Source organism: Conger conger, chromosome 15 (assembly GCF_963514075.1).
Source record: "Conger conger chromosome 15, fConCon1.1, whole genome shotgun sequence".
In the NCBI taxonomy this organism is placed as follows: Eukaryota; Metazoa; Chordata; class Actinopteri; order Anguilliformes; family Congridae; genus Conger; species Conger conger.
In genome coordinates this window covers 9,860,328-9,880,968 of record NC_083774.1, presented here as the reverse complement: position 1 = coordinate 9,880,968, position 20,641 = coordinate 9,860,328, and the positions used below count along the sequence as shown (strand labels likewise).

General features: G+C 40.7%; 1 long non-coding RNA gene across 1 annotated transcript; it reads left to right on the top strand.

Moving 5' to 3' along the window:
• The first annotated feature begins 1,670 nt into the window (after nucleotides 1–1,670).
• On the top strand, nucleotides 1,671–18,258 carry LOC133111029 (uncharacterized). Its single transcript, XR_009704961.1, has 4 exons — nucleotides 1,671–1,806; nucleotides 2,119–2,182; nucleotides 3,693–3,778; nucleotides 18,045–18,258. It is a non-coding gene; the product is annotated as an uncharacterized LOC133111029 (long non-coding RNA).
• Nucleotides 18,259–20,641: the final 2,383 nt, after the last annotated feature.

Genomic DNA, 20,641 nt, shown 5'->3' with positions numbered 1-20,641 from the left:
CCTGTAATTGTTGCCAATCTCGCCGGCTTTCTTTGATTTTTTACCAATTTGTCAAATAATTTTCAAATTTGTCTACTTTCAATCAACTGTAGGAAGTGAGCAGTTAACAGGAAATGGGAAGCTATCAAGAAAATTCGCAGCCAAGTGCAATAACAAAAAAGATGTGTATATTTTATTAATGTAATTGGACAGAACACTTTCTCGCTAAAAAAAGTAGTATTTTTGATTTGTGCCATGTAATAAATGTTGAAATTTGTCCAAATAGTTAACTGTTATAGTCTACTGCACCTGTATAGTTTAATTAAACTGTCAATTTTCACACGAGGAAATAGCTGAAACTGGCTTTGTATGGCAAGCATGGAACCGACTTGTTGTAGAGTAGAGTAGAGTATTTCAGAAAATAAGACAAATGTAGACTATATAAGTTCTCCTATTACTATATAAGTTCTCCTATTTTGTCTGCAATTGTGTGGATGTCATCTCATATGTTCTGATAATGGAAATCTCTCCAGGTGTCTTGGATGTAATGCATGACTTTCTTCTATTGTGGATGTTCAGATAATAAATAAAAGACCCTGAATGCACAAAATTTGGGTATAAGGTTTCTGTTACATGTCTGTTATTCTAAAATCCATATTAAGGTCAGAATCTGTTCTCACACAATACATTTAAAATGCTTTTCTCCCCAAATGTGGGACTCCTAATTGCATTCATCCATCCATTATCTTAACCCGCTTATCCTGAGCAGGGTCACAGGGGGGCTGGAGCCTATCCCAGCATACATTGGGCGAAAGGCAGGAATACACCCTGGACAGGTCGCCAGTCCATCGCAGGGCGCGCGCACACACACCATTCACTCACACACTCATACCTATGGGCAATTTAGACTCTCCAATCAGCCTAACCTGCATGTCTTTGGACTGTGGGAGGAAACCCACGCAGACACGGGGAGAACATGCAAACTCCACACAGAGAGGCCTGGCCGACGGGGATTCGAACCCAGGACCTCCTTGCTGTGAGGCGGCAGTGCTACCCACTGCACCATCCGTGCCGCCTAATTGTATTCATCAGTGTCTAAAACTGTAGGAGTTGGGGGTAGACACTTCATATACAACTCAACAGACATGCAGGTATCCGATCAAACAGCAGTGGGTCACTGGTACATGATCAAATTCTGTTATCCCTGCCATCTGAAACACTCCCTTCCCTGCATTGCCCTACAGGGCTGCCAGCCACTGTCTCAATACCTGACAATATTTCATTCCACACATTAAGAAGGCAAGCCATCTACTAGCCACAGCATTTTAAAGAGAAATACAAAGAATTGTACTGTATGTGTATTGTTAATGTCATACCAGGATCTCAGCAGAACATGGGCCAAAGACAAAACGCCTTTACAATGGTTGGGAAATCCCCTCGAAAAATCCTGCTACTGCCCCCAGCCACTAATCACCTGCCTAGCTGTTTCTATAACAACAGCCCAACTATATCTAATATCTGGTTGAAAATATGCAATATAACTATACTATCTTAAATATAGGTCTAGTAGGCTATTATAATTGTAAAAAAAAATTAAATTAAGGCCGGGAAGCCATTGACGCGCGAATTCATTATAAAACAGCGGTACATTTCTTCCATTCATTGATCAGACCAGATATTGCATTGTGTCTGGCAACCCTATGGCGTAGGCTACTCCTAATTGTTCACACCTGTAAATGAGTTATGCTGGCCACAAAACGGTTCAGCTAGTGACAGCTACTGACTGGGAGGATTGCCCATAAATCTAGTGAAAATTTAAATGCAAAGGTAAATAATTCCATTTGATTATTTTTCTCCCATTGCATGTAGCCCATAGTGTTCAAAATAATTTGTGTTATTACTTTTACGCCAGTATCGGATATCGCTTGGGTTCATGAGCAGTGTTTGTTGTTACCACTTGATTTAAACTCGACCAAGCTTTCTTGATAGTTCTGGATAAATTACGACGGTTTTTCGATTTATGTACATTTTGATCAATTTCAACAGTGTTTGAAATGCAGTATATAAGAAAGATATTTGCTGTATTTGGTTGTCATTTGGCATGCCTATTGCAGTGACGTTTTTAATTCGTTACAGCAGTTGCTGATACAAATCCTGTAACTGCCTCCAACGGTTTCGGTCCGGAGAAACAAACTGAGTTCTGGTAGGTAGCCTAATCATGCATTGTTTGGGAACCGTCCATCTGTTTATATCGCGCGTAATGGCCAACTATTATCTCCTTATAAAGAAATATACTTTTGTGAAATTATTGGCATGCATTTAGCCTATAAGTGAGATGTGAATGAGGTACTAGTGAAAAATGTATATTCCATAATGTAACTGACATATATTGACTGATTCCTTGCTGTCCATTCCATTCAGTTGATGCAGATCCAATTTAGGTGGGCAAGCAAGTAATACGCCTCAGCAATTACTCTGACATGCATTTGCATCTATGAACTGTTGAATACAATCAAAACACATTTGGATTGATTTCCGTTAAAATACTGTAGCAATTGACCCAAGGCAGAGTCCAGGCAGATCTGGGATAACACTTATGCTTTATCAGACGAGAACAGTTTCTTTACAATAAGTGGGGAATGCCTGAAAGCCACCCACCACTGTTCGAATGCATAAAACAGTGCCTTATGTTATGGGCTATAAACAATGACAACAAACAAGGCTGCACCCAAGACATTAGCCCTTTAGTGGCCTGTTGGCTAGCTGCTTTAACTAGCTGCTGCTATATTAGTGCAACCACCCCCCACCTCCAAGAAAACCATGTGGTTATCCAGTTGCATACCTTTAAAAAAATCTTTGAAAAAAAAAAAAAAAGTCAAACAGCCACTCCAGCTCCCTGTGTGCCCTGGTGAAGTGGGGGCAGGCTGGAGGTCAGGCCCTGGATCGGACAGGGTGAGCTGAGGCCCACTGTGGCATCACAGGGTGGCTGGCTCTGTGGCAGATGGGGCGAGAGCAGGAACGAGAGCTTGAACTTCAGCCGCCACTGGAGAGTCGCATGATCCGTTCATATTGGGGACTCCTGCCTCTCCTCCACTTCCAGCAGCTAATGCCAAGTAATGCTATAGCTCTGCTCCGTTTTGCATAGCACCCTGCTAATGTATGCCACTACTCCCTCCCCACCCTCTGCTTGCTGAGACAGGGCCATGCTGAGGCCCACGTGAGCCCAGCAACTGGGTGTTCGAGTCCCGGCTGTGCCCCTGCTGGCTATGGCTATGGACGGCAATTCCGTTGGTTTCTAGAGAGACCAGGCGCCCGTGCACAATATGGGCAGTATATGATTGGGGATAAATCTGCAGTGTGGAGATTGAGAATAGGTGTCATGTGAATCAAGGAAGTTGCATCTCTGCCATCCCCTTTAACGTTGACGGGAGGGACAAAAAATATCAGGGACGAAATGCAAATAAGAGTTCCAGGGACTCTTAGTGGGACAGATCATGGCCGCTGCTGCCGTCTCCTAGGCCTTTGCCTCAGCCTCCTCCCGCTGCACCAGTGGTATCCACCGTGGCTCCTGTGTGATGGGGTGGTGTCAGGCTGCTGTGCTGGTATCCATAGCCTGCTGGGTGACACAGGTCTGAGTCTGACCTTAGTCAGGTCAGTCAGTAGAGCGCATACCTGGCTGGCTCCCCTGGATTGAGTGCCTCTGTGCTCCTCAGGATAAGCCTGGTGAGCTATCTGCCTGGAGCAGCCTCTTCCCTTGGAGGAGACTGTATGATGAGCCAGCCTGCGGGACCTGTTGATGGTAAGCTGGGGAGGGCACTGGCCCAGATGCAGGGGTCATCTGCGATGTTGACCTGGAAGAACCGCGGCACATTCCATTTCCAGAACACATTCAACATATAATGCAAAGCCTTATGGGTAGCGAACAATTACTACAAGCACAGCTGCACCCATGACATTGGACCTTCTTTGGCTAGCTTGCTAGCTACCAGGATGATATATAATTAATTAATTTCACCTGTGTGCTCTGTAAATGGATGAAGCCAGCAACTCAAATATTAGTGATCTCAAGGATTATCCAAGAGAGTACTGTAACTGTCAATGCAATGTGGTTTGTACCAAACTCATCTCTAGAGCTACATTTCTTTCCCTGATTCACATTTCTCCCAGACACTGATAAATGGTGACTTTGATAAATGTGAAGAAATAGATGCATTTTGAACCAGACTGTATGTTAGGCTAGGTGTACTGAAATCTTAGCCTAATTATCCCGTGAGATGCCTTCTAACATAGAATGTTATTCTCTACTTGGTGCAACACATTCAACACCTCCCCCTCTCCGAACTTCCACCTCACGCTCACGACTACTGTCTGTTCTGGCTCCACGGTGGTGGAACAAACTCCCCGTTGAGGTCAGAACTGTAGAATCTCTTCCCATCTTCAAGCGCAAACTGAAGACGCACCTCTTCAAGCAGCACCTCTCCCTGTCCCTCCCTACCTCCCTGTGAACCTTAATTGTTGTCTTTCTGTGATTTACTTGTGTATAAGGATGTTTTAGTTTGGCTAGATAAGCAGTGTTTGGCTAGTTAAGGGGTTTGCTCATACTTTTGCGTTGTTTGTTTTAAAAAAAAAGAGAAAAGAAAAAAAATCTAATAGGCCTTATCTTTGTTGTGCAGGTAGCAGTTGAATTTCCCTCTAGGGTCTTTCAGCGCACTTATCCCTGGTTATGGGTATGCACTTTGTTGTACGTCGCTCTGGATAAGAGCATCTGCCAAATGCCATGAATGAATGAATGAATGAATGAATTAATTAATTAATGAATGAACACATTCTACAGGAGGACCACAGTAGAACTTTGGTTTTGACTCATTGCTTCACTGTTCACACCCCTCCTCCCCCCAGTCTCAGCTGTGGGAACACTTAATATAACACTTAATATCCCCTATTCTGGGCTGAAATATGAAGCAAAAAAAAAACAACCCAATAATGGCATGATTTTCACTATTGTAATGCCCAGATGGAAAGAGGTGAAAAATGAAACCCAAACAAAGGATTTTATTGATAATGGCAAATGTTCATTATTGCTCAAGTAAGAAGTGTTTATTGGGTAATGTGTGATCCTTGAGTAAAGTGTGACTCCCTGGAATTGCTTTCAATGATGGCTAGATTGTGAATATGTGCTTTCTTGGATGGTCTTTGTTTGTGCAGATGCAAGTCAACTGTAGAGCTGGTGCAATATTTTTGCTGGGAATATGGATGTATACATTTATGTGTTATCCTGCTTATGACACTTAGAGATTATTAATTTACAGTAAAATCAAGTCATTGGGATTTCTGTCTATTCTGCAGTATATGATTCAAAGTAGCATTTAATCTCTTGAGTACTTGCTTACTTGGGCTGGCCAATATTGTCTGATTAGTGATATTAATTAATGCGTGATGTCCCATGTAATCTGTCTAATTGCTTCTCTTGACTGATATTGCTCCATCTGTTTTATAAAGACTGATCTGCCTGTATGTAGCTGTGTTAAAGCATGTCTTTCTTTATATAACCTGCAGCATGTTACAGTCCATCCCGTGTACATATGGTAGTGCGGTTCTTGTTTTTCTATGTGCCAATGGCGGGGTCAGGCGGACTAAGAGAATAGGAGATGGATGGAGATGGATGAAGTACTGTGCCGGTTTGATATAGCTTTATTGTCTAAGAAACTAATTTTATGAATAAATGTAAAAGTAGGAATTAAATAAGTAGTGAGTAAGGCTAGTCCCTTAGAGAGCGGAACATGGGAAACCGTGGCAGATGCCTGCGGGAGAATTGCCCTGCGCTTCATTCCTTGGAGAGCATTGTTCTCTAGGTGTAGGTGTTGTATGGTTTGATGATGCTGGATGCTCCGTGCTGTGTGGGCAGTGTTGCTGATGTCTGTTCTGTGAGGCTGTAAAAAGCCTGTTTGAAGCAGGTGTTGGAGGAGGAGGATAATGACGGGGAAGGTTGATATCGCCCTGAGGGCCGACTTCTCATCTGGTTCGTCTTTGCTCAGATGTAGAAAATCCATTGGTTAGTCAAGTCATTTTCCTCTTGTGCTTAGTTTTTTTTTCATTTTTCTTTTGTGTGTGTGTGTGTTTCACTGTGTACTAGCTTATTCACAGTAAACATTTGCATGATTAAGATGGCTCAGGATCTACTCATAAATTATGTATCAGTGAAATAGACAGGGGCTTTATGAATACATATAACTCCCGAGGTGCGATCATGCTACCACTATCCTACACTACGATATGTTATGCATTTTGGTGCATAAATGATGTGTTATTGTTTTAAAATGCAATTTGAATACCTTTGGCCCCCATACAGGGAGCTTATGGGCCACACTGAAATATACCATGCGTTTTCTGTTATTCGTAATGTCCACTAGAGGGCGCTCCTGTAGTATGAAAAAAAAAACACCTTTGACTGCAGAGCTCCCTGGGTTGGACTTTCATTCGAAAAACAGCCATAAATTGGATTTGGTTGTTTATATTTGGATATTTCCTTGAGCTCTGTTCGAGTCTGGCACAGCAAAGGAGGTTAGGCAAATACAGTAATATAATATTAATAGAAAATGCAATAATATATTTCTACCGAAGGAGATCAACAAAGCTTTGCTTTCCATAGTTTTCCTTTAGACTCGCATCGGGAAAAAAGGCAATATAATACATAGTTGTTTGATTGACAGTGTGCTAAACTATACTTTTATTGACTTGCTAATGTAGATGATTGGAGCCATGCATGGTACGAGTTTTCACTTTCTTTTTGAGAACATTGTTTTGAACATAATATTTTCCACCTCATATGTGTAGTGTTTCTTGCATTGGTTGCTTATCTTTCATGTAACAGTGATATGATTTAACCATAAACTTACCTGCATAAGTGTGAAGTTGCTTCACCTCACGTTCATGTTGAGGGTGAATCCTAATATGCTTTAAAGAGCCTTATAACAGAAACCTTGCAACTACATCCTTTTAATGTTTGCGTTTCATGTGATCAATGCAGTTGTTTAAGCTAGTACCATTTTAATGAAATCCATATCTGGTTTCAATATCTGCAGTGGCTGTGATTATGGTAAATATATGGGTTCTCATACATTTTATGTTTCAATTGTATATTTTGTCATATTCAGAAGATTGATGATGCCCTTTCCACTAAGCTGTAGATGAGTGACTCTTGTTGTGTCATCATAACCCCCCCCCTCTTCAACCATACACACTCATCAGTCTAATACCCTGTGAAGGATAGTTCCCCTAAATGGACAGGTCACTCTACCCCTGATTTTCACTCCGATCAGTTGCGCTGGTCTGCTTCTGGTTTCAGGCCTGATCCAGACACAATAATAATCATGTGATCAGCGATGATCAATCGATGCTCTGCGTGTCAAAGATAGCTTCACAAAAAGGGATTTCTTATCATTCATGCACTTTAGATTGTGGGCAGCACTGTCGCTGTACCAGTGGACTTTTGCTCTGACGTCCCGGTATCGATTAAAACACGAGGAGCCGAGTAAAAGTAAACCATTGCCGCTGCCGGTGCTCGTGAGAGGAGGAATTGATTCGACTGTGTTGTTGTGAGGTTCCGCCGGACGAGTGCCGTTCAATCAGCCCGCGTGTAATAGAGCTCATTCCATTTACCGTAAACATCGCGTCTAATGCGCGCATTTTACCTTTATTACCATCCGAATGACTTATCAGACCAGCGCCGGGGAAACGGCACCGTTCTGAAATGGCTAACTGGAATAATGTGTCTGACAAGACGGATGAAATGCACTTTGTTGGGGGGGTGTGCTATGGCTTTTTTAATTTCAGATTCATGATATAACTTCATTCACTGCATTTGCAATTGATTAGTCTGCCAGGCACCTGCAGAGAAAATATGTTCTACTACCAATTAATTAAGAAGCAGGCAAGAATGCAAATGATCGTTTCTGTTAAATCAATGTTCCAACTACAGAGGTTTTTTGTGTTTTTTATTTTATTTTTATGTAGATGATTTCTTCCAGGAAATGATGGTTTTATTGCTGCTATAGTCCCATAAAGCCATTGCTTTATGGAGAAGAAGACTTAAAACATTTGCTTGAAAGATATAAGCATAATTTCCAGACATTAAGCTGGTACCGTAGGATTTCTGCAGTTTGAACACTTTACTGTACAGGAACGGTAGTCTTCATTTTCATCAATGTTTGACATTGAAAACAAACGGTAATTGGTTTAATCTGGAAGAACCTAAGCAAAGCACTAAGCGGGTGGTCAAATGTGCTTTAAAGATGAGCGCATGAGGCATGCACGAATTGACCTATATACTAGAGTGGAGGATGTTGATTTTTATGATCCTGCAATTAATTGTCTGATGGGATTTTATTTATAGCTTTTCATTCTGACTGAGTTGTAGTAGTCCTGGAAATAGTGGGATATCTTGTGTGGAAAGGTGCTTCTGTATTGAGAACAAATTCTCCGTGCGATCCATTTTGAAGTCAGGGGCGGTATGGGAGCGAGGGAAAAAAGGTAGGTATTTCGCTCTGACCAGGAATTTCGCCACCGAGTCTCGGTGTAAATATTCAGTAACTGTTTAGTGCATTGTCTTATTTACTGAATGTCACATGTAATGGTCTCGACTGCAGGATCTGAAATTAATATGTCCACCCACGCCAACATGCACAAGAACAAGTAATGGGCTGTAAAAATTTCACACAAAACACATTCCTGAAAGGGCTTTTTCTGATAAATGTCACGAACAGAATAATGGAATGTGGAATTAGCCAAAACAGAAATCAAATTGTCATTGTTTCTCATCTCAGTTAGCCATGAAATGCTGCGCTGATCTTTATATAATTGATTGAGGCTGTGATACTGAATATTAAAGGCTTTTTTTTGATGGTGGTAGACGGCAGGGGGTTGATACCACTCTCATTAAATTGAGGTCCATAATTGATTGTCATGGCTCCTGGCCTCAGCACTCACAAAGGGCTTTGATGTGATGGTTCATATCCAGATGATTGAACACAAATAGAAAAAGCTCTGTGCCTGTACCATTACACAACTCCCTTCACGGTAAAAGATGAGGCCTGCCAAAAAGGCCTGTCTACTTTCGTCCAGAGAGCCAGAAAAAAAAAAAAAAAAAACCTTTTTAAGTTTATTGTGATTTTGAAGCCATCCATAACCTTGAAATGCTCAGTCATGCACTATGTGAACTTGTATGAGAAATTCAAACGGTAAAATTACTCCATCAAATGACTGCTAAACCAAGGCATTTCATATGTGGGATGAGGATGTGGTGTTATCCAGTATCACCAGCAGAAAGGGTAGACACTGAGCCGACCCCTCTAGCTAAAATATAATGTTCATTTGCTGAAAATTTGCAATATTTCCACTACATTTCATATGGAAAGGAGAAGGGTCTTTCTGGATGAAGACGGAAAGTTTTTCAGGAAGGAAATAAATGAGTAGTGACTGACTCTCATTGCTCCTTTATTCAGAGTGAACCGGCACCTGTGGCAGCCATACGTGCCCAAACTATAACACCCCCACCACCATGTTTCACAGGTGAAGGGGGGTGCTTTGGTTCTTGGGCAGTTCCTTTTAGCCTCCACACTTTGCTCCTGCCATCACTCTGATGCAAGTAAAACTTGATCTCATCTTTCCACAAGACATTTTTCCAGAACCCTGCATGTTCTTTTAGGTACCTCTTGTCAGACTGTGACCAGGTCATTCTGTTTTTGCCGAATGAAATAATTATGAAATGAGTTTTTTTGGGGGAAATGCATTATTTGAAAAATTTAAGACTTGGTTGGTGCCATTGTGTCAATACTAAAGCACCATATGTTGGAAAATACATGTATGTGTTTAGTGTTTGTTTGCGTATATACAGTTGGCTCAATAATATTTGCAATAAAGACTTTTCTCTTGATTTGGCTCTGTATTCCATTTCCTTTTTAGATTTTTAATCAAACCATTCACATGTGATTAAAGTTCTCCGCTTGTATAAAATGTTTTTTTATTTTATATACAGTACCAGTCAAAAGTTTGGACACACCTAGGGTGTCTCGGTGGCGCAGCCTGTAGAGCACTGACCGCATGCTCATTGCGAGCCGCGATGTCAGCGGTTCGAATCCGACCGTCTGACATTTGTCGCATGTCTTCCCCTCTCTCGCTCCCGTTGTTCCTGTCTCTCTATACTATACTGTCCAATAAAGCTGAAAGAGGCCTAAAAAATATCTTAAATAATAATAATTTGGACACACCTTGCCTTTTTCTGGATTTTTTGATTTATGTTTTATTTCCACAGTTTGTAATCAAGCAATTCATATGTGGTCCAAGTGCAGATTCTCATATTTTCTTAAACCATGTGTTTATACATTTTCGTTACACCATGCAGTAATTACAGCACTTTTGCATGTTTGTGACAATTTAACATAATGTCAAATAAAATAGTCATACTTTGTATTTGGTTGCATATCCATTGCATAGCATGACTTTCTGATGTCTGTGACCTATGAACATCACCTGGATATCTGATTTTCAAGTTGTCATACAAGTGATACTAAAACTCTTTGCATTTGAATGGATCTCTATGGGAATTGGGGGTTGGGACTAAATTTGGCTGTAAATTACACTGATATAGTATAGAACACATTTGTTGGCTAAATGGCTTTAAGTCATCAAACATTGTGGCCTATGTATAAAAAGTGCTGTAATTACTACATGGTGTGACCAAAATGTATAAAAACATGGTTTAATGACATATAAGAATTTGACCACATATAAGTATCTTGTCTTGCTTCTAGGCTTTCGATTGCCTTTGGCATCTTTTTTGGCCAAACCCACAAACACTTGTCCAACAGTGCAGATGTGGATGTGTCTGTGACTTCTGTCTGCAGAAGTCTTTACAAGCAGAACGACAGACAGAGGCTAGACTGCAAGATGCAAACCACTAGTCTGCAAAAACAGGATGGCCAGATTACAGTTTACTAAGTACTTAAGAAAACCTGCAGAGTTCTGGAAAAAGGTCTTGTGGACAAATCTTGGTCTGAAATTGTGGCCAAATCAAATCACAACACACTCAGTGGACATGGTGGAATAGTGTTGGCATGTATCCAATATACAGCATGTGTGTATATATTTATAGTCCATCTGACTCAGTGGCCACTTTATTCGGTGAACCTACTCTATAACACAAATAGCCTGCCCCACCAGAAAGCTCATTGTGAATGCACAACAGGGTGGCCTGTAGTGTAGTGGTTAAGGTAAATGACTGGGACACCAAGGTCGGTGGTTATAATCCCGGTGTAGCCACAATCAGATCCGCACAGCCATTGGGCCCTTGAGCAAGGCCCTTAACCCTGCATTGCTCCAGGGGAGGATTGTCTTAGTCTAATCAACTGTATGTCGCTCTGGATAAGAATGTCTGCCAAATGCCTATAATGTAATGTAATGTAATGGATGCAGCTTGATGTACTGTGTAAAGCATGCAGATGTGCTGGACGAGACTTATGATCTAAGCGACTTTGATTAGACGAAGGTATGAATGTTACTGCCAGATGGGGTGGTTCCACCATATCAGAAACGGCTGCCCTCCTGGGATTTTCGCACACTGCAGTCTCTCGAGTTTAAAGAGAATGGCGTGATAAACAAAAAAAACATCCTGAAAGTGGCAGTTCTGTGGGTGAAAACGCCTTGCTAATGAGACGTCAAATGAGTGTTCTTGTTCAAGCTAACAAGGCCACAAATGCTTAAATAACAACTGTTTGCAACAGATTGGAAACAAGTTGACTGGTTTGATGAATATCGATTTCTGCTGCAACATGCAGATGATGGGGTCAGGATTTGGCACAACAGCATGAATCCATGGATCTGTCTGACCTGCCCGGTGGTGTTATGGTGTCGGGAATGTTTTCTTTGCATACATAAGGCCTCTTCATACCAACTGAACGTTATTTGACAATTATACTTTAAGATGATAACAGTGAATTTAAACTACTGGATGTTGTTGGGAAAAAAAGCCCTTTTTAACATTGAGCATTGTCTGATGAAACAGATCCCAGTAAAAACAACGATAGCTATACTTGAGTTTAACTTTCGTATTTATTTGCAAAGAAATAACATAAAGTGAGAAAGCTTACCGGCTTTCTGATTTGAATCAGACATAGTAAGACAGTTTTCAGTACTTTCTCCCAGAAGGGAGGGCTTGACCAAAACAAAAAGACATGAAGCTGGCCACTAACATTTATCAGTATTTTGTCTTCTGAATACCCCTTGTTGACCTTGCTGTAAGACTGGAATGTGCTAGCTACACCCTTCTAGGGGAAGCAGAGCTAGCTACTCCCTTCTAGGAGAAGCAGAGACATTAAGGTCAACGGCTGTTTGTCTGCTGGGAGAGAGACGGAGAAAGACTCCTAGTAAGCACTTAGGCCATTTCTAATCACGTGATTGTCTTTATGTTAACCCAAATTGTCAATTAAGAATCAATTAAGGAAATGACCCGTACAATGTGTACAACTTGAAAACTGTAGAACAGTGTATAAGAAGTGGTGCAAATTCAATCAATTTATTCCTGATACTGTATGTTATGGAAATGAGCATGACTTCCACTGTCGATTAAATTTTAATTTGAAGTCAAAAAGCCACTTGACAACATACAGTGTAGACAAAAATAATACTATGGGAAGAAACTTCTGAAATGAAAACATTATTACATTTTATGTAGTAGTGTAGTTGTAATTGGAAGTTGGAGATTAAGTGTTTTAAAACATGGAAGGTTAAAAATAAATGTGAACCTGGTGTTGTGGTTTGATGAGACCAAATTTGAGTGTTGGTTTTGCCGTTGGAAGACACTTGAAAAAGACATCATACCTATTGTTACAGTGTTGTTTTGCATCTTTATATTTTTTATGTCCTTCATTTGAAAAGTATTTTTCCCAGAGTTAGTAATGCTACAATTCTAGCTGTAGTACCTGAAGCATATTCCAGCATTATCTCTATATAGTTGTCTCTATATAAAATAAGAAGTCCAGGTGTGCTGATACTATTTACCTTTTTAAGTGTAGGGATAGGAAAAGGTGAACATTGCTGGGCTGAATGGCCTGTTCTCACCATTACATTATATTATGTTATGTTATGTTATGATGTTGTGTACAGGTTTACATCAAATCATCTCATTTCATGATTGCTGTTTGCAGGCATTTTACTTATTTGAAATATGGACAAAAACTCAGAAGGACACTTCTGCAATCAGTCAATGACCATAACAAGGCCACAAAGATTTATCAATGCTTTTAGCCTCAAACCAATGTTTTATTCTTCTATGGTATGACCCAATGAACCTCCTTCGGTTCATTGGGTTCTTCTGCGATTTTGATATTTAGGCCTTGAGTTTCATTTTATTGACTAAATTGTGAACTGTAATTGTGACACAAATTTAAATCATCTTCTAGGCCCATGACTTAAATGGCCTTGGGTCTCACTTTCTACTGCTTGTTAAATCTTTCTATCAGAAGAAGGTCAAGCTTCAGGAATGCCTTATTGATGTGTTTATTGTAAACGCATTTCTGAAATGTGAAACTTAATCATACATCTCTTTATGCTCAAGCAAGCAGTGTGCCCCATACAGTCACCAGTTATATCTGGCCCCTTGAACCTTGAAGCCCGAACTTTTGTGTTCCAAAGGCCACGCATTTAGGATTCTAAAACTGTTCCAGTGTTCCACCTGAGATGCAGAAGGCCTTGGTGAGTTCACTTCCTGTGGGAACTTCTGCCAGGAACATTCTGAAGGCCTACTGTATGCCCCAATGGCTGTTTTGTTCCTCAGATCAAATCTGGCCAAGGTGAAGGATTATGAGTGTAGGAATGGTGGCAGCTGCAAAGCAATTATGGGAAACCCTTGCGCAGTAAAATAAATATGCTGTAGTGCCGGGGCTTGCAATTGCTTGTCTCTCAGATTTGATTTTCTTGCGCCGAGTGAGGGAAGTGTCCTTTGAAAGCAAAGGGAGAAAAGGGGTAAATGCGTTCTAAATGTCATTCATTCAGTGACACGTCTGAAGGTGACCTTAAAATATCATCTTCCCTCTATTGTAAATGTAGCCAACCGGATTTGGCAAAAATGCCAAATTTCATATGAAAGAGAATATATATTAAAGTTTTAGCTCTTTGGGGTGGGAAACCAAATTGATGTAAACCCAGAGTACCTGTAGAGGGCCTTTGCAGCACAATCTACATTGGGGGTCAGATTGGCTCACCTCGATGGATCAGAGGGGTGTGGCGATACCACCTACTCTCACTACTGTGACTGAGAAGGGGGAGGGGGGTATTCTAGGCAGTCTCTAGGCTGTCATCAGTGATTACTGTTTTAAGGTTTTGTCTCTCTGTTGGCAAGAAACTATATGGGGCAAGAAATGTTGGGGTTTTCCAAATGCATTAGGTATTGTAGATGCGTGTTGTATTTTTAGCGCCGGTTAGCATGTGGGTACTGGTGAGCCAAGCCTCCACAAGCATTGTCCATGTATGGTCGTGACTGAACGTGTGCGGGTGCCTCTGCCCGGGGTGGAGATGGCAGATAACCATACTGGGCCTTGATTACATTTGACCGCTACATTATCTGCCCTCACTGAAAAGAAAATAATTGGTGCACAGGCACTTATCTGCAGCACCATGCCGTTTCAGCGCGGATAGCTGAGAGCTCTGCTTCTGCACGTTATTCTACGGTTTAATATTTACATGTTCTCTTCAGGGAAATCATAGTATTCATGTTCGGGCACTTCAAAAGCCGAACCTTGCTGTCTTTATACAGTATGTGGTTATATTTGTTCTGAATGGATCTCAAAAATAGTTGAGATTATCACCATGCATTTTTCATGAGAGTTCCTTTTCTGTCTCTGAAAATATTTCTACTTTTACTCGCATCGGAAAACAGCATGGATTCATGTAGCATATTGAAAGCTTAGGGAAAGAGCTTTAGACCAAGTATCTGCAAACACAGCTCTGTGTTGGGTTTGATACTCTTTGCTCATTTTAATAGCATACCCAGCAGAGCCATGTAGAGCTCTGTTACTGATTAATAGGTAGAATCACATTTTGTGCCTTTTTAAAATGCATAATGTATATGGACAAATCCAAAATGTGAAATTAGAAATAATAGCATTGTAAAAAGCCAGCCACTGCAGATGTTGTTGTGGTTTAGCTGTTGGCTGAACTGCCCAAAGGAAGCATATCATCCAATAATACAGTCTGTAATAAATCTAAATATTTTGTTATTGTATTACATTGTTAATATATTATATTGCCCATATTGTTAATATGAGCAATGTGCTGTTCACTGTTCCTGCTGCCCTAAGCACCAGCTGGTGTGATTGGGTTGAGAGTAAGAGATTGTTCACTGTTTGGCTTACATAATTCCATAATAATTGAAAACGCTTTTATCTCCTACAGTAAATGCATCTGCTGTTCTGTACATGAGCATCATTATCGGAATCCTATCCAACAAAAATTGGAGAGTGATTCTCGGAAAAGGTACATCTTTGCCCTCTGGCATTAAATACTTATATTGTGTAGAATATGATTTAATTAATGACTTTTTGTTGTAATACAAACGCTGGTGGATGTTTCCTGTTGAGTAAAAAGTGAACTTTTGTATTTGGGTACTTACAAAGGTTAGATGTCTAGTAATCCTGTTGATTCCTGTTGATGTTATGGGGGCTAATAAGGCCTTGCTGCTCTTTTTGGGGGTGTGCATATACAATACATCCACAAGGCGGGGGCTCAGGGCTACCATCAGCTAAATCTGTTAGCTCAGGTATACAAGCATACTGTTGTGTATATTATTCTATATCTGCACTATTGGGAACAAGACATAATAAACTTGCTTGATATTGCAGGGGTTTTAGCACTGTCTTAACAAAATGTAGTTTAATTCTTAGAAGGAAAGTAGGTTTCTGGTTGAAATGGCATAGCCACCACACATATAGCTTCCTAACCTAGAAGGTTCCTGTTTCTGTGGTCACATTATAAAAAAGATATATAAGATGAGGTAATACTATAGTTCATAGGCTATGGTTATAGACAATGATATGGGTTTGTTGTTTTCAAGCTATTTCTCTCCTATTAAAATATGTGTCAGTGATTTGCCAAGACGGAAACTCCCTCCTACCAGTTTAATCTAGGAGGAACCAATTGAAATTCCCCCTACAGTAATGACAAGTAGTCTCATCCAATCAGAGGATGTGTTGCTAGTCCCCCTGGCTTTGTCCACTCTGCTCTTAGCCATCAGCACATGGGCAATGCCTGTGGTTTCCATAGCAGTAATTAAAATGGTAATTAAAATGTTTTGTCTCACTAATGAGCCAGCTGAAGGAGCACAGTCATAACTGACTCCTTTTGAATCCGTTTAAATTGCCTTATGGCTTGCAGAATGAGTTTGGCAGAATGATACATCGAGTGACCAGAGTAGCACCTTAACTAAGTTGCATGGTAAACATTGTAAAAACTAATTTCCCCACTGCATTTGCTCGTAATGGAAAAATGTTTTTTTTGGAACAATCTGCTTTCTAGTTTAGCTTGATTTTAATGAAAATATGTCCACATAAAATTGGTTGTTTTGCAACATAAATGGGGAAACTAAGACCCGCTGTAATCAAAGTACTCATTTTACCGTATGTGTACAAGAACAGATGTTTTCAGACATTGCATGTGCAGCTCTTAATTGAAAGTGTGCCCTGTATTAAATATGATGAGTCAGTTAAATAGAGGCAGTATTAACACAATCGTGGGTGTAATCCAATGTTGATCCCTGGAGTATTAATGAAAGCTGTGCAGATGGGAGCCTTTTACAGTCTCTGTGACGGAGCTTGTGGATGTTGCTAGGCCATTTGCTTTCAGGACCGGTGAAGTGTCAATAGTTTCATTTTATAGTGTGCAGTTTTCCCTGATTTCCCTCTGGAATGGAGCACTGGAGGATGTCAAACATCTGCTGCCACTCAGAGATACATATAATTCCCCCCTCACTTTTTTTTTTATCAGCGCTACAGAATGGCAGTTTTCATAGCCAGCTACTGTATCAAAATACCCAGCCTATTTCTGTATCACGCTGCGTCTTTCTTTAGCACGGGTCAAACTCCAGGGGATTGGCTGTCTAAAGCCTTTTAAATTGACCACTGTTGCCAACTGGCAGCGCTGGAAGAAAGAGCCCTGGCAATCTGTAATGGTTTAGAAACAGGCCCAGAAAGGAACATGATATGGATTATATCACACATTTCTTTTTGGGCGTGCTTCTCTTCTATTCACGCTGTTTTTCATTTCTACATCAAGCGTAGGGATCACTTGAGCCTAGACCTTTTTGATTTTTCCACATGTTCACATGTAGGACGACTTGAAATCCAGATAAAATTATTTGATTAAGCGCAAAAATAGTTGTGCCATGTTAGTTTCAGGCTAATGAATAGCAGCACTTTGATGTGTGAAGGTATGAATACCAAATGGACTGTAGATATTCAGAACATGTTATGTTACGGCTAATCACATCGTGGATTACTTTATTCCCTCATTACTGTATATTCCAGCCATGTTTGTATATTGCTTTCCACTAATTGGAGGAAGAAACAACAAATCTGGTTTCAGATCTACCATACCAATACTGATTTAGAAAGTGCAAGTGTAAAGCTATGTGAATGAGGCACCAGTTTGATGCATCTCCACCAGGAGCTGAAAGTGAACATTTAGATGTTTAAAAAATGTTTTGTATATGGCTGTGCAAAGATAAAATCAAATCAATGTTTGAATGCATCATTTTTATATGCGGTTTATATGTGCAGTAGGTGTTTGATGTAGCTGGTGTGTGTGTGTGTGATTTACCTTTCATTTTAAAAATAATTACTTAATGTTGCAGTTTTCGATCTGTTAACATTGAACTGTATCGAGGCAGGCTTATATATTGAACAGAACCACAAATGAAATAAATTCTTCCCAACCGTGAATCTGCCAGGTGTAGTGTGAATGAGTATTGAGAAAAATTCTAACCGACTCATATATTTTTATTTCTGAAATATTATTTAAAGGCATATTAAGGCTTAATGGACGAGTGGAGAACCTGCTGGATTTCACAGTGAAGTGGGTGATCATGTGCCAGTATAATTGAAATGCCCGACATTCCTCCAAGCAAAATGGACGCATTTCTCTCACTGTTGTTGTTTTTTGTTGATATTCTGTTTTTAACCTTTCATTTCATCAGTGGCAGTCATGAATAATTTGATGTCCTAATAGCCGGTTTGTGTTGTGTGTGTGAGTTCATCTTTTCCACAGTGTGCTTCTTTGTCTTGATGCTTCCATTTGATTATTTGTAAATTTGAACATCTACGGACATAATGTGTTTTTGTATTCTCATTTTGAATCGAAATCATTTGGTCCATCATGTCAGCTCCTATTTCATGCAAATGAAATTGAGAACCCTGTGAGACATTAGATGAGAATGAAGCAATAGACTGTGAAATGTGATAAAAATCCAAGGAAGAGAAAATTCTGTAGCAAAAAAAAAAACTCCTTCATGATAATAAAAACAAAAACAAAACAAAACCTACTCCCAGTGAATTTGTTGGAGCGATTTCAAAAGCTGGATGAAGATTGGCTTTTTTCCTGCGGAACCAGCCTGCCATCTGCCATAGTTTGCACATTGAGACTGACCCCTGCTGTTCTGCAGCATATTTGGCCCAGGTCTGCCCTTTGGAATTATGGGATGTTTTGTTAAGGGCCTCGTGACCATGCTCCCTCCTTGGCACTGACGGTAGCCAATGTGTAATGCAAACCAGATCTTTCTCTCGCGTTTCAGCGGAGGCCCAGAGTTCCATTAGTAAATGTCAGATCTGTCATGTTGCAAATTTTGAAAGGAAATGAAGGGGAAAAAAAAACAAACAAAACAAACACAGCTGTTTCCAATTATGGCTTTACAAGGCGTTGATGGGCCAGTTATTATGGGATTATGGACATGTAACTTTATGCAGCTTTTGCTCTTTGGTTCGTGAATCTTTATGGGGACCAAAAAACTCCACCCTGATGTTTTCATATTAAGCATATTATGTCTTTAACATTGAGAAGTATTTCTATTGACAGTTTGACTGTTGAGGAAGCACAAATAATGTGCGTCTTTCCAAAAAACCAAGTTTTCTCCCACAAACCATTATATTGCTTTCCTAACGGTAGTGTTCTCCAAGATATCTCATGAGACAGTGAGAGATAAGACAAGACCTGTAAGTCTAAGTAACAGTGGATAAGCATGTGGATGGCTTCCCAAGGCATCATCAAGGAGGAAGACTTTTACAATGAATGCCTGGCTGCGTCTATCATAACTGCGCTGTCATTCTTAAACGAATCAGAGTGGCTGGTCCCTCTTTCCGCCTCCAGGTCCTGATGTTAATGAGAATTTGACTGTCAGTCCCTTCTACCTGCTGGAGTGGAGGTTTAATTGATTTCAGCATGTTGTTGCTCAGCTTGCCTGGTACGGGGATATCTGGGGGGTACTTGTGTGTGGATGCGTGGGGAAGGGGCTAGTTCCTCTGTCAGCTGTACTATCAATCCAGTCCCCAAACCCTGGTATTGCGCAGATTTTAACAGCATCCGACTGGCCGAGACAGTCATGGCCTCCCTGGCATGGGAGGACCCCCCTCTAATCACACAACCCCCCCCCCCCCCCCCCCCCCCCCGCAAGGCACGGTGCAAAAAAAACCACCGTCCACACACTGAATGCATTTCCATCTTAACAGCGCTGTGAACCTGTCCGAGAGGAGGACGTACCCCGCCCCACCCCGCCCCGCCCCAGCGGTGTCCTCCCAGATCAGATCAGAGGCCTGCCATGTGTTGGTGTTCAGCTGCGTTAACTAGGGGAGCAGGGAGAGGTGAGGGAGCCGAGCATATGTTCACTGATGTTGGATGTAAATACACACTCTGTACCCCTGTCTGTGTGAGTCTCCCCAGCCTCGCATGGTCTTATAGTGCACACACACACACACACACACACACACACAACATTTCAGCATGGTATGTTTGCACGAACGTGCCCAGTATCTGGAAGCCTCATTCTTTATTTTTGCTTGTGTTGATTAATGAGCGGGTTTGGAAATATGTTGTCCAATCTGGACCATGTTTACCTAATATTTCCTTTTTGGACCAAACCAGCATCATAAAAGCATTTTTTCAAAGTGAGGTGTTTCCCAACAACTACAATAGATAATAGCGATCTTAAATGTTCAATTGTTGAACATTTACAAGCAGTCAAGATATAGCTTATATTTACTCCAGATGTGTAGTTGCATACAGTAAGTGCATATATAGACAGGTAAGTCACATTACTGATGCCTAAATAATTTGAATACTGAATGGTAGTATTCATACCATGTGTCCAGGTTCCTGTTCCACAAAGCAGGATTACTGAGTTAGCTGGATAACTGCATGAAGTAAAACACGGAGCGGCTCTATTTTACTCCAGCCTGTGCTCCTGATTTGGGGGGGATCTGGGTTTTATAGGCCCCAGGAGAGTTGCTGATGTAGTTTTTTTCAAATAGCAGTATGTGATTCTGTCAAGTTTAGAGCATCTGTGGTATTTTGCTGCTGATGTTCATTTATTGTGATATTTCACTTAAAGAACAGAACAGTGCATGAACAT